This window comes from Phyllobates terribilis, unplaced genomic scaffold (genome assembly GCF_046119375.1).
Source record: "Phyllobates terribilis strain yellow unplaced genomic scaffold, ASM4611937v1 Scaffold_6__1_contigs__length_29720123, whole genome shotgun sequence".
Taxonomy (NCBI): domain Eukaryota; kingdom Metazoa; phylum Chordata; class Amphibia; order Anura; family Dendrobatidae; genus Phyllobates; species Phyllobates terribilis.
In genome coordinates, this window is record NW_027362766.1 from 590,809 (window position 1) to 604,966 (window position 14,158).

Sequence of the window (14,158 nt, forward strand, 5' to 3'; positions counted from 1 at the left end):
GCAGAAAAAAATTATATTCAGTTTGCAACCTGATGGAGGTCAGTATAGATGGACTAATAGAATGATGCTATGCCCAAAAGATTTTACTTCACTAGGTGCAGTAAAAAAATTGGTATTCTATACACAGGTGGTATATCTTGCAACACAGATAGGCTACTCCACTGACTAACACACTCTGCAATAGGCCAAAAAGGATTAGCTTTGCTAGATTCAGCCAAATGCTGTGAAAAAAACTTGCACAGCACTGGCACAGACCTGCCTGGCAAAAACTGATAGGAACTCATGTAACCTAGTCCTGAAAAGGACTCCAATTACAATTAGTCTTTACTCCCACAATCTATCTATTTAAGAGCACAGACCTGCCTGATAAAAGTCGTAGGAAATGCTGTAACCTAGTCCTTAAAAGGACTGCAATCACAACTATTCCCTACTCCCAAGCTATCTGTATATTTGTGCGAAAATTGGCTTGAAATTAACAAGGTATAGTGCACACAGCAACAGCGGTGCCGTCTAACACGCAGCTGCAGCAGTGAGAAAATGGTGGCGACGGGGAAAATGGCTTGGTCTTATAGGGCAAGGACATGTGACATACACTGCCAATCACACATGCCCTTGCTTGTGTGAAAAAAAGCACTTCGCTCCGTGTGTGCGCTGCTGATAGGCTGACAGATTGCACCTCCCCACTGCAAATGCGGGAAAGAGAAAAAAAAATGGAGATCTTCATTGTTCCTGCAGAGATCCATCCCCTGCCCCTCCCCCCGCCCCGCTGTACACTCAAACTGCGTATTAACATTAATTTTCATCATTACTGAGAAAAAATCCAGTTATGATTTTGGTGCACGAACAGTTATCGAACATAACCTCGAACAGCCGAATTTTTCTCAAATTGTTCGTGTTCGCCGATCGGCTCGAACACCGCCCAAAACAGCTCGAATTTGAGATTGGCGAACAGTTCGAGTAGAACAACGCTCATCTCTAGTTCTGACCTTTCCCCAAGTAGCCTTACCAGAAGCCGCAGAGACTCTAGAACAGCTGACAGACCAGACGGCCCCAGCAACAGATGCCACAACTGCAGTGGAACGAGTGAATCTGTTCCCTGCTAGCGGTGAATCTGTCAGTCCCATGGTGAGTTTAGGAGTTCGCAGAAGGCAATCTGGTATACCAGTACTACGTAGGTCCAAAAGTAGCGTAGTGAATAGTGCACCCACCACACCAGCGGCAGACACTAGAGACCCGGGTAGGTCATTAGCAATAACTGTATTGCGTAGATTAACCCGTAGTACCAGAGGTCAGCTCCCTGCCCGATATAGGGACTAAGGTGTAATAAGATAATAGTGCATAGTATATAGTTGCAACCGTTAAGCATGAGAGCCTACAGAGACTTCCTGTAAGAACTTTTAAGCAATCGTGAGTGTATATAGTTATTATATTTATGGACAAATAAAACACAGGACTAGATGTGGTCAGAACAATATTGAGTAAAGTTAATTGTTAGCCTTGAAAATAAACCGCAGGCGTGGCCGAAAACCAGGCCCACCGACAGAGTGCCCAGGGACGATACACGAAGTGCGTTTAGGCGGTTCCCACCAACCAACCTTCAGGTGCCCAGAAAAAGACAATTCCCGGATAGTGGCGTAAAGAATGAGAGCCGCAATGACTGCTCCCAATTTTTGTATGGGTTTTTGTTATTCGGTAATTTTTGCCTTTTTGAGACTTTGTAAATTTTTGGTAATATGAATCGTTATTGTTATTAATTATTTAACTCTAAAGGTGTCCTCAGTCCGGGAGTACTGAATTTAACTAGGGGAAAATGTGGCACCCCAGGAGTCCGGTTGCCACATTGGCATCGCCTCCCTTGCAGGGGGTGATGCCAGGCCTGGAAGCAAGGAGAGGTACCTTATCAGGTAACATCAGCATCCAACACATTTCCTGGCTCCGGACCAGAAGGGGGAGCTCTAACCCGGTTTCAGCTTCCCCTTTAAATTGGTGCCCGGAGGCAGGAGTTAGAAAAGTCAGTTGGAGTGAGAAAAGTCAGTTGGAGACAGGAGAGACACGAGGGAGAACCTAGGGAGGGGAGCTGTGACCAAGCTCGCCCCAGAGAAAAGCGCCAGAAACCGGACACCGGAGTCTGTGGTTGTTTGGGTACTGAAGTCCCGGCAGGTAAATCCGGAGGGCAGGAGACTGCAGGTCTCCTGGCCCCACCAAACACCCAGTGGCTCAGCAGCATACTAGAGCCCGGATCCGCCACAGAGGAGCAACGCCTGAAAAAGGCTCGAGCAGCCTGCCATACGGGTGAGGATTTAATGATTGCTCAGGAAAGAGGGCCGCAGCATAGCTTTAGGCAGCAGGGCCAAAGAGGACAGCACAGAAGGAAGGTCTACAACTCCACCTGGCGAGGTGGATCCCCAAATTGCGGACCGGCAAGGAGAGGGATGTACCATCCTCAGGATAGTGAATTAAGTCCTGAGGCTCCAGTACAGATGAAGTCCAATTCAGACCTGATGATTGAACACCGGTCCTTGAAGAGACCGATCGTCACTCAGGAGGAGCGGAATTACCAGCCCGTGCGGAAACAGGTGACTCAGGAGAAGTACATGAACTTACAGAGGCAGCTCCAAGAGCATCTGAGGAAGTACGGGAAATGAGTGCGGCGGAAGAAAATCCTGTGACTGAAGAACCCGTGGTATCTGAGGAACAACCCACCAGGAGGATTTCAACTCGAGAAGTGAGGAGGCCCGTGATGCTGATGTATGAGACGCTTGGTGAACTGAGTCAAGTGCCAAGGACTGTCGACTGGAAACAGGTATCTTTGCCTGCAGACCAGGTAAGCCCACTTGACTGGTATTCACCACCCAGAGGCAGTATGGAAGATGTTGCCTACTAGAAAGACTTGTTTTCATGCTTTGATTTTTCTTAAAAGACTTTGTAGAAACAAAGAACTGTTAAAGCATAGATAGAGCTGTTTGAAGACGTACGAAAAGCTCCAGCTGAAAAGATGGTGATTGTTTTAATTGTGACAATTGTTTATTTCTTACAGGCATCCTACAAGAAAAAGGTTGTAAGAATAGGTTGTTATCAATGTTTATGAACGTTATACCAATTTGTCAATGCCAATTTGTATATAAAGCTATCCAACTTTCACTACTGTCTCAGAAGTTGTCAGATTGACCAATTAAAACGAATGTCGAGGACGACATTCAAAAAGGAGGGAAGAGTGTGACATGCAGAAGTAGTGCTGTTGCTGAGTGTGACAGTCACAAGTAGTGCTGTTTAAAAGCATTCAGCAACTATTAGAAGTAACACAAGCAAATGAGACAGGAAGTGTTGTGCTCCAGAAGCATCCAGCAACTAGGGGGTTAACACAGTCACAGGAGAAGGGGAGTGTTTTAGCAGAGCCCAGGGGGATTGTGGGGAAGTTGTTTACTGTCTGGCTGGAGCCGAAGAGAAAGGTGGTGTGTGTGTTCTGTATCTGACAGAAGCGCCCCTGCAAGTGAAAAGGATTCAAATCAGGAGTGAATTCCTGAACTAGCAGAAAGATAAGGACTGTAAGAAATGGTGTCACAGGGATCATCTCCCTCAGCAAACCCTCCCCCCTCCTCCATCTCACTGTGCTGTAAAGAATGCTGTGTTCATTAATGTGCCTTTGCATTAAAACTGTGCTGTCCTGTACTACTGGGAAGACTGTGAACTGCTGTGCTGCTAAAGAGACTGCACTGTTTGTCACTGGAGCCTGTTGCTCATAAGACTTAACTTGCACTGGCTGTGTGGCTTCTTATTAAATGCTACTGTTCTACCGTTTATGAGGACTCTTGTCAAGTGTGTCTGTCAGCAAGTGAAACAACCTATGTGTCTGTGCCTGAGTTTCAATACCCCTGTGTGCCTGAGAGAAGCTGTAGCACAGGGTCTATGGTCGCCCTGTGTAAAGGTTCCCCCAGGATTCCAAAGAATTCAAGTAACCTGTCTCGCCCATATCTGAACCTAGCGGTGTGCGTGTAACACACGGGTTGTCACACCAATGAAAACAGAATACAAAGAAAAATTTGTGGATACCTCCCGCGCTGCTGTATATGGAAGACATCAGTACTCAAGAGTTTATTCAAATGTGGTCATTTTCTGAAGAAGACGACGTGCTTGACATTTTGAAACGTGCTGAAAGAATAAAAAACTGCATGTTATAATAAACTCTTTGAGTATTGACGTCTTCCATATACAGCAGCGCGGGAGGTATCCACAAATTCTTCCTTGCCTTCTGAGATAGGAGATGACAGTTCCAATACATGAGAAAACTGAGGAGACACAACTACTGTACATGGGGGAACTCAGGGGACACTGTTACTGTACATGGGGGAACTCAGGGGACACTATTACTGTACATGGGAGAACTTAGGGGACACTATTACTGTACATGGGGGAATGCAGGGGACACTATTACTGTACATGGGGGAATGCAGGGGACACTAATAGTGAACATGGAAGAACTCAGGGGACATTACTGTATGTGGGGGAACTCAGGGAACACTATTACTGTATTTGGGGGAACTCAGGGGACACTATTACTGTATTTGGGGGAACTCAGGGGACACTTACTGTACATGGGGTACCTCAGGGGACACTATTACTGTACTTGGGGGAACTGGGGCCACTATTACTGTACATGGGAGAACACAGGGGACACTATTACTATACTTGGAGAACTCAGGGGACACTATTACTGTACATGGGGGAACTCAGGGGACACTATTACTGTACATGGGGGAACTCAGGGGACACTATTAATGAACATGAAAGAAATCAGGAGACATTAATGTATGTGGGGGAACTCAGGGGACACTATTACTGTATTTGGGGGAACTCAGGGGACACTATTACTGTACATGGGGGAACTCAGGGGACACTTATTGTACATGGGGGAACTCAGGGGACACTATTACTGTACATAGCGGAACTCAGGGGACATTATTTCTGTACATGGGGGAACTCACGGGACACTATTACTGAACATGGGGGAACTCAGGGGACACTATTACTGTACATGGAAGAACACAGGGGACACTATTACTGTACTTGGGGAACTCAGGGGACACTATTACTGTAAATGGGGGAACTCAGAAGACACTATTACTGTACATGGAGAAACTCAGGGGACACTATTAGTGAACATGAAAGAACTCAGGAGACATTAATGTATGTGGGGGAACTCAGGGGACACTATTACTGTACATGGGGGAACTCAGGGGACACTTTTTGTACATGGGGGAACTCAGGGGACACTACTATTGTACATGGGGGAACTCAGGGGACACTATTGCTGTATTTGGGGGTACTCAGGGGACACTATTACTGTACTTGGGGGAACTCAGGACACTATTACTGTACATGGAAGAACACAGGGGACATTATTACTGTACTTGGGGAACTCAGGGGACACTATTGCTGTACATGGAGAAACTCAGGGGACACTATTAGTGAACATGAAAGAACTCAGGAGACATTAGTGTATGTGGGGGAACTCAGGGGACACTATTACTGTACATAGCGGAACTCAGGGGACATTATCACTGTACATGGGGGAACTCACGGGACACCATTACTGTACATGGGGGAACTCAGGGGACACTATTACTATACTTGGGGGAACTCAGGGGACATTATTACTGTACATGGAAGAACTCAGGGGACACTATTACTGTATTTGGGGGAACTCAGGGGACACTATTACTGTACTTGGGGGAACTCTGGGGACAGTATTAATATACATGGAAGAACTCAGGGGACACTATTACTGTACATGGGAGAACTCAGGGGACATCATTACTGTACATGGGGAACTCAGGGGACACTATTGCTGTACATGGAGAAACTCAGGGGACACTATTAGTGAACATGAATGAACTCAGGGGACACTATTACTGTACTTGGGGGAAATCAGGGGACACTATTACTGTACATGGGGAACTCAGGGGACACTTTTACTGTACATGGGGCAACTCAGGGGACACTATTACTGTACATGGGGGAACTGGGGATCTCAGGGGACACTATTACTGTTCATGGGGGAACTCAGGGGACACTATTACTGTACTTGGGGGAACTCAGGGGACACTATTACTGTAGATCGGGGAAGTCAGGGGACACTATTACTGTACCATGGGGAACTCAGGGGACACTATTACTGTACATGGGGGAACTTAGGGGACACTAGTACTGTTCATGAGGGAACGCAGGGGACACTTACTGTACATGAGAGAACTTAGGGGCAATTACTGTGTGTGTGGGATCTCCGGTACATTATAACTGTACATGGGGAGACTTACAATATTTTGAACATTAAAGGTACACATGGGGCATTGTTACTTTCTAGGGGGCAAATGTGCATACACTTTCTAGGGCATTTGCACAGTGCATTAATATTTTCTAGGGGGCAATTTTATACCCTTGAGAGCACAAAACGTCAAATTATTTTGTAAGCGGCTCAGTTGTGGGTATTATTACATGGGGCATTTAAAGAAGCACTTTATCTTGCCACACAGAGAGGACACATACGGCATCAGCAGCTCAGCATTTGGATGAGGCGCGTGATGCTGAGTCACTCACATGGACAAGCCGTGAGTGGAGATAGTCAAGCAGTCCAAGATCAATAGCCTGGAGGGTACGTCATAAACAGAGGTAAGGCACAAAGGTGCAGCCAGGTAATGGTTCAAGGTCAAAATACCAGGAGGATAGCGGATCAGAGCAAAGGGTTGTCGTCACTCCATTCTTGGTCTTCTATCCTTTGGATTACGATATCGGAGAGATGAAGACACAGGACAGGATGTTTGTGTCTAAACATACTCTAACCTTTATTACAAAACACAGGGCTAATATACACCCTGAAGGCAGGAAACGGATTTGCCATATATGGTTAGATTATACAGTTTAGCTGAACAAGCGAAAAAAGCTAGTTTCTGTATGCTTTAAAATATTTAATTAGACTTATCTGGTTACCAAGGCCACACTATTTTCTTGCAAGAACGCATTATTGCTACAAAAAGAAACATCTGGTTAGGGAGAACACGTTATCTTTTTAGCAAGGACACGCTATTGATACAAGAAGGAACATTTCAGCTTGCTGTTTTTTTACCTAAAATAACTGTCAGACTTATACAGCATAGATGGGGCCTTTAAACTTGAGCGACTCCATCTTCTGCTATAACAGGGTTTAACAGACAGATGGCGAGAACGAGGTCCAGGGTCAAGCAGCAAAAGATCATCATGCAAAACACAAGGCAAAGAAAAAAACAACCACACTTAGCTGAAGCTACTCCTGGCAGAAGTCTGGGACTAACAGCCTAGTTAAGTAGCTGGGCAATCATCTGGGACAATGAACACCTGGAGACAACCAGCACCTCCCAGTCTCAGATTGGACGGCTGAGTTATCAATGAAAACACTGACAGCTCAGCACGGCCCTGTACCAGACTGAACAATGAGCTGTCAATCAAAACACGGACAGCTCAGCACATCCCCTTACCAGACTGTACAATGAGCTGTCAATCAAAACACTGACAGCTCATCACACCCCTGTACCAGATTGGATGGCTGAGCTGTCAATCAAAACACTGACAGCTCAGCACACCCCTGTACCAGATTGGATGGCTGAGCTGTCAATCAAAACACTGACAGCTCATCACACCCCTGTACCAGATTGGATGGCTGAGCTGTCAATCAAAACACTGACAGCTCAGCACACCCCTGTACCAGACTGAACAATGAGCTGTCAATGAAAGTACTGAGAGCTCAGCACGGCCCTGTACCAGACTGAACAATGAGCTGTCAATCAAAACACGGACAGCTCAGCACATCCCCTTACCAGACTGTACAATGAGCTGTCAATAAAAACACTGACAGCTCATCACACCCCTGTACCAGATTGGATGGCTGAGCTGTCAATCAAAACACTGACAGCTCAGCACACCCCTGTACCAGACTGAACAATGAGCTGTCAATCAAAACACTGACAGCTCAGCACACCCCTGTACCAGACTGAACAATGAGCTGTCAATCAAAACACTGACAGCTCAGCACATCCCCCTACTAGATTGAATAGCTGAGCCGTCTGTAACTGCATCCCAGACACACTGAGGGGTGGAATCGTGACAAGGAGTTTATGCACGTTGGGAACAGACTGGGATGGTGCTGCAATCAGGGAGGCTGAAGTATTTAGAAAACCCTATACCATTTCATTTACACATCACAAATACTTTGTGTTTGTATCACATAAAATCCCAATAAAATACAAGTATATTTGTGGGTGTAAAGTGAAAAAATGTGGAAAAGAATAAAAGGGTATGAATACCTTTTCAAGATATTATATGGTCACTGTATGGCAGCAATATCAATCTTCATCATTGTACACAGGGTTTCAAATCAGCATGGTCATCTGATCTTAAGCCCTACCAATGCTCCACCACTGACAGACCCGTAGAGTTCCCTGATCAGCCGATGTCCTGCAAATTGACAGCTTAATGAGGTCAGAGATGGAGCTGACTTCATGGTGGACCTGTCTCATTATGGCTTGTAGAGGATACCTTCCTGTTTGATAAGAACACTACTTACTTGACTTCCTGACTTGCAAGAGAAGTAGCAACCAATATATGCTAGTGGCCAACCACAAAATGAATCATCAGAGTCGCTGCTGCAAATTCTTCACCACACAGCAGCCTTGAAAGGTAAAAATGAGAGAAGCCGAGCAGACAATGGGAAACCGCAAACCTTGTGCTATATCTCTCTCTCCGTCACTATAGAGAGTGATGCAGACAAATTCACTCGGTACATGCAGCAATGGCTTTAAAATGCGCCCCCGCCATTCTCACCTCTACAGAGAAGAGTTAATTGCGTCAGATCCTGATACCATTGATTCCAGGATCATTCGTCTGGTATTAATAGCGTTAACCACCACTTAGGCACTGGGTGTAAAGACAGGGTTATCACAAGATTGCATCACCCTAGCAGATCGCCTGCTCTTCCTTCCCCTGAACCTGGCCATGGCCCCCACTCCCACCCGATGAAAAGACAGAGAGGTAGCTACAGATTGCATCATCCTGGGCGATCACCTACTCCACCTACCACTGATGCAGTCATAACTCCACAACTCACTACCGTATTAACTATTACACAGCCGATTACTCCACTACTTGCAAGTCCGCCACAAACTCCTCCACCGCCAATTACTACGTTACTTGTAACTGATCCACACTCCTTCACCGCCGATTACTACGTTACTTGTAACTGCCGCAAACTCCTCCACCGCCGATTACTCCACTACTGGTAACCCTGCCGCACACTCCTCCACTGCTGATTACTCCATTACTTGTAACTATGCCGCAAACTATTCCACTGCCGATTAGTACGTTACTTGTAACTGCCGTAAACTCCACCGCTGATAACTACATTACTTGTAACTGCCGCACACTCCTCCCCCGCCGATTACTCCTCTACTTGTAACTCTACCGCACACTCCTCCACTGCTGATTACTCCACTACTTGTAACTCTGCCGCACACTCCTCCGCCGCCGATTACTCCACTACTTGTAAATCTGCCGCACACTCCTCCACTACCGATTACTCCACTACTTTTAACTCTACCGCACACTCCTCCACTGCCAATTACTCCACTACTTGTAACACTGCCGCACACTCTTCCACTGCTTATTACTCCACTACTTGTAACTGCTGCACACCCCTCCACAGCCAATTACTCCACTACTTGTAACTGCCGCACAATCCTCCACAGCAATTACTCCACTACTTGTAACGGTACCGCACACTCCACCACTGCGATTACTCCACTATTTGTAAATGCCGCACAATCCTCCACCGCTATTACTCCACTACTTGTAACTCTGCTGCACACTCCTCCACTGTCGATTACTCCACTACTTGTAACTTTACCGTACACTCCTACACCGTGATTACTGTACTTCTTGTAACTCTGCCACACACTCCTCCAATGCCAGTTACTCCACTCCTTGTAACTCTGCCGCACACTCCTCCACTGCCAATTACTCCACTACTTGTAACTCTACCGCACACTCCTCCACCGTGATTACTGCACTTCTTGTAGCTCTGCCACACACTCCTCCTCTGCCAATTACTCCACTACTTGTAACTCTACCGTGATTACTGCACTACTTGTAACTCTACCGCACACCCCTCCACCGCGATTACTGCACTACTTGTAACTGCCGCACACTCCTCCACCGCTGAATACTCCACTACTTTTAACTCTGCCGCACACTCCTGCACTGCTGATTACTCCACTTCTTGTAACTCTGCCGCACACTCCTCCACTGCCAATTACTCCACTACTTATAACTTTGTCGCACACTCCTCCACCGCCTATTACTCCACTTATTGTAATTATGCCGAACACTCCTCCACCGCTGATTACTCCACTTCTTGTAACCCTGCTGCAAACTCCTCCACTGCCGATTACTCCACTACTTGTAACTCTGCTGCACACTACTCCACTGCCTATTACTCCACTACTTGTAACTCTGCCGCACACTCCTCCACTGCCAATTACTCCACTACTTGTAACTCTACCGCACACTCCTCCACCGCTATTACTGCACTACTTGTAACTCTGCCGCACACTCCTCCACTGCTGATTACTCCACTAATTGTAACTCTGCTGCACACTCCTCCACTGCCGATTACTCCACTACTTGTAACTCTACCGCACACCCCTCCACCGCGATTACTGCACTAGTTGTAACTCTGGCGCACACTCCTCCACTGCCGATTACTCCACTACTTGTAACTCTACCGCACACTCCTCCACCACGATTACTCCACTACTTGTAACTCTGCTGCACACTCCTCCACTACTGATTACTGCACTACTTGTAACTCTACCGTACACTTCTCCACTGCCGATTATTACGTTACTTGTAACTGCCGCACACTCCTCCACCGCGATTACTGCACTACTTGTAACTCTGCCGCATACTCCTCCACTGCTGATTACTCCACTACTTGTAACTCTGACGCACACTCCACCACCGCCGATTACTCACTACTTGTAATTCTACCACACACTCCTCCACTGTCGATTACTCCACTAGTTGTAACTTTACCGCACACTCCTCCACCGCGATTACTGCACTACTTGTAACTGTGCCGCACACTCCTCCACTGCCAATTACTGCACTACTTGTAACTCTGCTGCACACTCCTCCTGTTATGCTCTGCAACTAAGAACTAAGGAATAGGAGGGAAAAGCTGCCCCTGCACTGAGACTCAGCCTAAGCCCTATGCTGGGGTGGGTGCCCTATTCCTTGTGAATAGCCCCACAGACACTCCTGCACTGAACTCAAACGAAGACCTGAAGGAAGGGGAAAGGGTGTCCCTAAAAGATCTAAGGACTGGGAGCAAAAACAGGAAACCTCCTAAAAGAAAAGTTAGTTGCAGAAACGAAGATAAAAGGAAACAAAACTGGTGGAACAAGAAGTCCCAGGATATCAATTGTCCTAAGCACAAAGAGCTAACAAGGCAACTTAGCCAGAGCACAAGCGTAACAACACTGATGTCCAGGTGCTGAATAATAAAGAGTGAGGAGATCACGTGACCAAGACACCCAGCACCAGAGGAAAAGACTAGAAGCTAGCAAACCACAAAAAAGATGGCTGAAAAGTAAAACAACATAGATTCTAATACCTCCACTGCCGATTACTCCACTACTTGTAACTCTGCCGCACGCTCCTCCATTGCCGATTACTCCACTGTTTGTAACTATGCTGCACAATTCTCCACCGCTGATTACTAAGCTATTTTAAACTCTACCGCACACTCCTCCACTGCCGAGTGCCGATTACTCCACTTCTTGTAATTAAGTCCGCCGAACACTCCTCCACTGCAGACTACTCCACTACTTGTAACTCTGCCGCACACTCCTTCACTGCCGATTACTCCACTACTTGTAATTAAGTCCGCCGTAAACTCCTCCACCGCTGATTACTCCACTACTTGTAACTCTTCCGCACACTCCTCCACCGCCGATTACTACATTACTTCTAATCAGGTCCGCCGCAAACTCCTCCACTGCTGATTACTCTACTACTTATAACTCTGCCGCACATTCCTCCACTGCCGATTACTCCACTACGTGTAACTCTGCCGCACATCCATCAACCGCCAATTATTCCACTGCTTGTAACTCTACCGCACAATTCTCCACCGCTGATTACTACGCTACCTTTAACTCTGACGCACACGCTTCCACCGCCGATTACTCCACTACTTGTAATTTTACAGCACACTCCTCCACTACCGATTACTCAACTGCTTATAACTCTGCCGCACACTCCTCCACCGCCAATTACTCCACTATTTGTAACTCTGTTGCACACCCCTCCACTGCCAATTACTCCATTACTTGTAACTCTTCTGCACACTTCACCGCTGATTACTACTCTACTTGTAACTCTGCCGCACACTCCTCCACTGCCGATTACTCCACTACTTATAACTCTTTTCCCCCAAACTCCTCCACCGCCAATTACTCCACCAGATGTAACTCTAACGCACACTCTTCCACTGCCAATTACTCCACTACTTTTAAATCTGCAGCACACTCCTCCATTGCCAATTACTCCACTACTTGTAACTCTGCTGCACATTCCACCATCGCCGTTTACTCCACTACTTGTAACTCTGCCGCACACTCCTCCACTGCCAATTACTCCACTACTTGTAACTCTGCCGCACAATCCACCATCGCTGTTTACTCCACTACTTGTAACTCTTCCGCACACTCCTCCACTGCTTATTACTCCACTACTTAAAGATCTTCCGCACACTCCTCCATTGCCAATTACTCCACTACATGTAACTCTGCCGCACACTCCTCCACCGCTAACTACTCCACCACTTGTAACTCTATTGCACACTCCTCCACTGCCAATTACTCCACTACTTGTAACTCCTTCGTACACTACTCCACTTCCGATAACTCCACTACTTGTAACTCTGCCGCACCTTCCTCCACTGCCGATTACTCCACTGCTTGTAACTCTGCTGCACACTCCTCCACTGCCGATTACTCCACTACTTGTAACTCTTCCGCACAATCCTCCACCCCTGATTACTCCACTACTTGTAACTCTGCTGCACACTACTCCACTGCCTATTACTCCACTACTTGTAACTCTGCCGCACACTCCTCCACTGCCAATTACTCCACTACTTGTAACCTACCGCACACTCCTCCACCGCTATTACTGCACTACTTGTAACTCTGCCGCACACTCCTCCACTGCTGATTACTCCACTACTTTTTACTCTGCCGCACACTCCTCCACTGCTGATTATTCCACTACTTGTAACTATGCCGCACACTCCTCCACTGCCGATTACTCCACTACTTGTAACTCTGCCGCACATTCCTCCACTGTCGATTGCTCCACTACTTTTAACTATGCCGCACATTCCTCCAATGCCGATTGCTCCACTACTTGTAACTCTACCACATACTTCTCCACTGCCGAATGCTAAACTACTTGGAACTATGCCACACATTCCTCCACTGCCGATAACTCCACTACTTGTAACTCTGCCGCACACTCCTCCACTACCAATTACTTCACTACTTGTAACTCTGTCGCAAACTCCTCCACCACTGATTACTCCTCTACTTATAACTCTGCCGCAAACTTCGCCACTGACGATTACTCCACTACTTGTAATTAAGTCCGCCGCAAACTCTTCCACTGCTGATTACTCCACTACTTGTTACTAGAGATGAGCGTTGTTCTACTCGAACTGTTCGCCAATCTCAAATTCGAGCTGTTTTGGGCGGTGTTCGAGCCGGTCGGCGAACACGAACAATTTGAGAAAAATTCGGCTGTTCGAGGTTATGTTCGATAACTGTTCGTGCACCAAAATCATAACTGGATTTTTTCTCAGTAATGATGAAAATTAATGTTAATACGCAGTTTGAGTGTACAGCGGGGCGGGGGGAGGGGCAGGGGATGGATCTCTGCAGGAACAATGAAGATCTCCATTTTTTTTTCTCTTTCCCGCATTTGCAGTGGGGAGGTGCAATCTGTCAGCCTATCAGCAGCGCACACACGGAGCGAAGTGCTTTTTTTCACACAAGCAAGGGCATGTGTGATTGGCAGT

General features: G+C 46.7%; 1 pseudogene; it reads left to right on the forward strand.

The window, feature by feature from the left end:
* The first annotated feature begins 9,355 nt into the window (after positions 1-9,355).
* LOC141152656 (uncharacterized) lies at positions 9,356-13,726 on the forward strand (annotated as a pseudogene).
* The last annotated feature ends 432 nt before the right edge of the window (positions 13,727-14,158 follow it).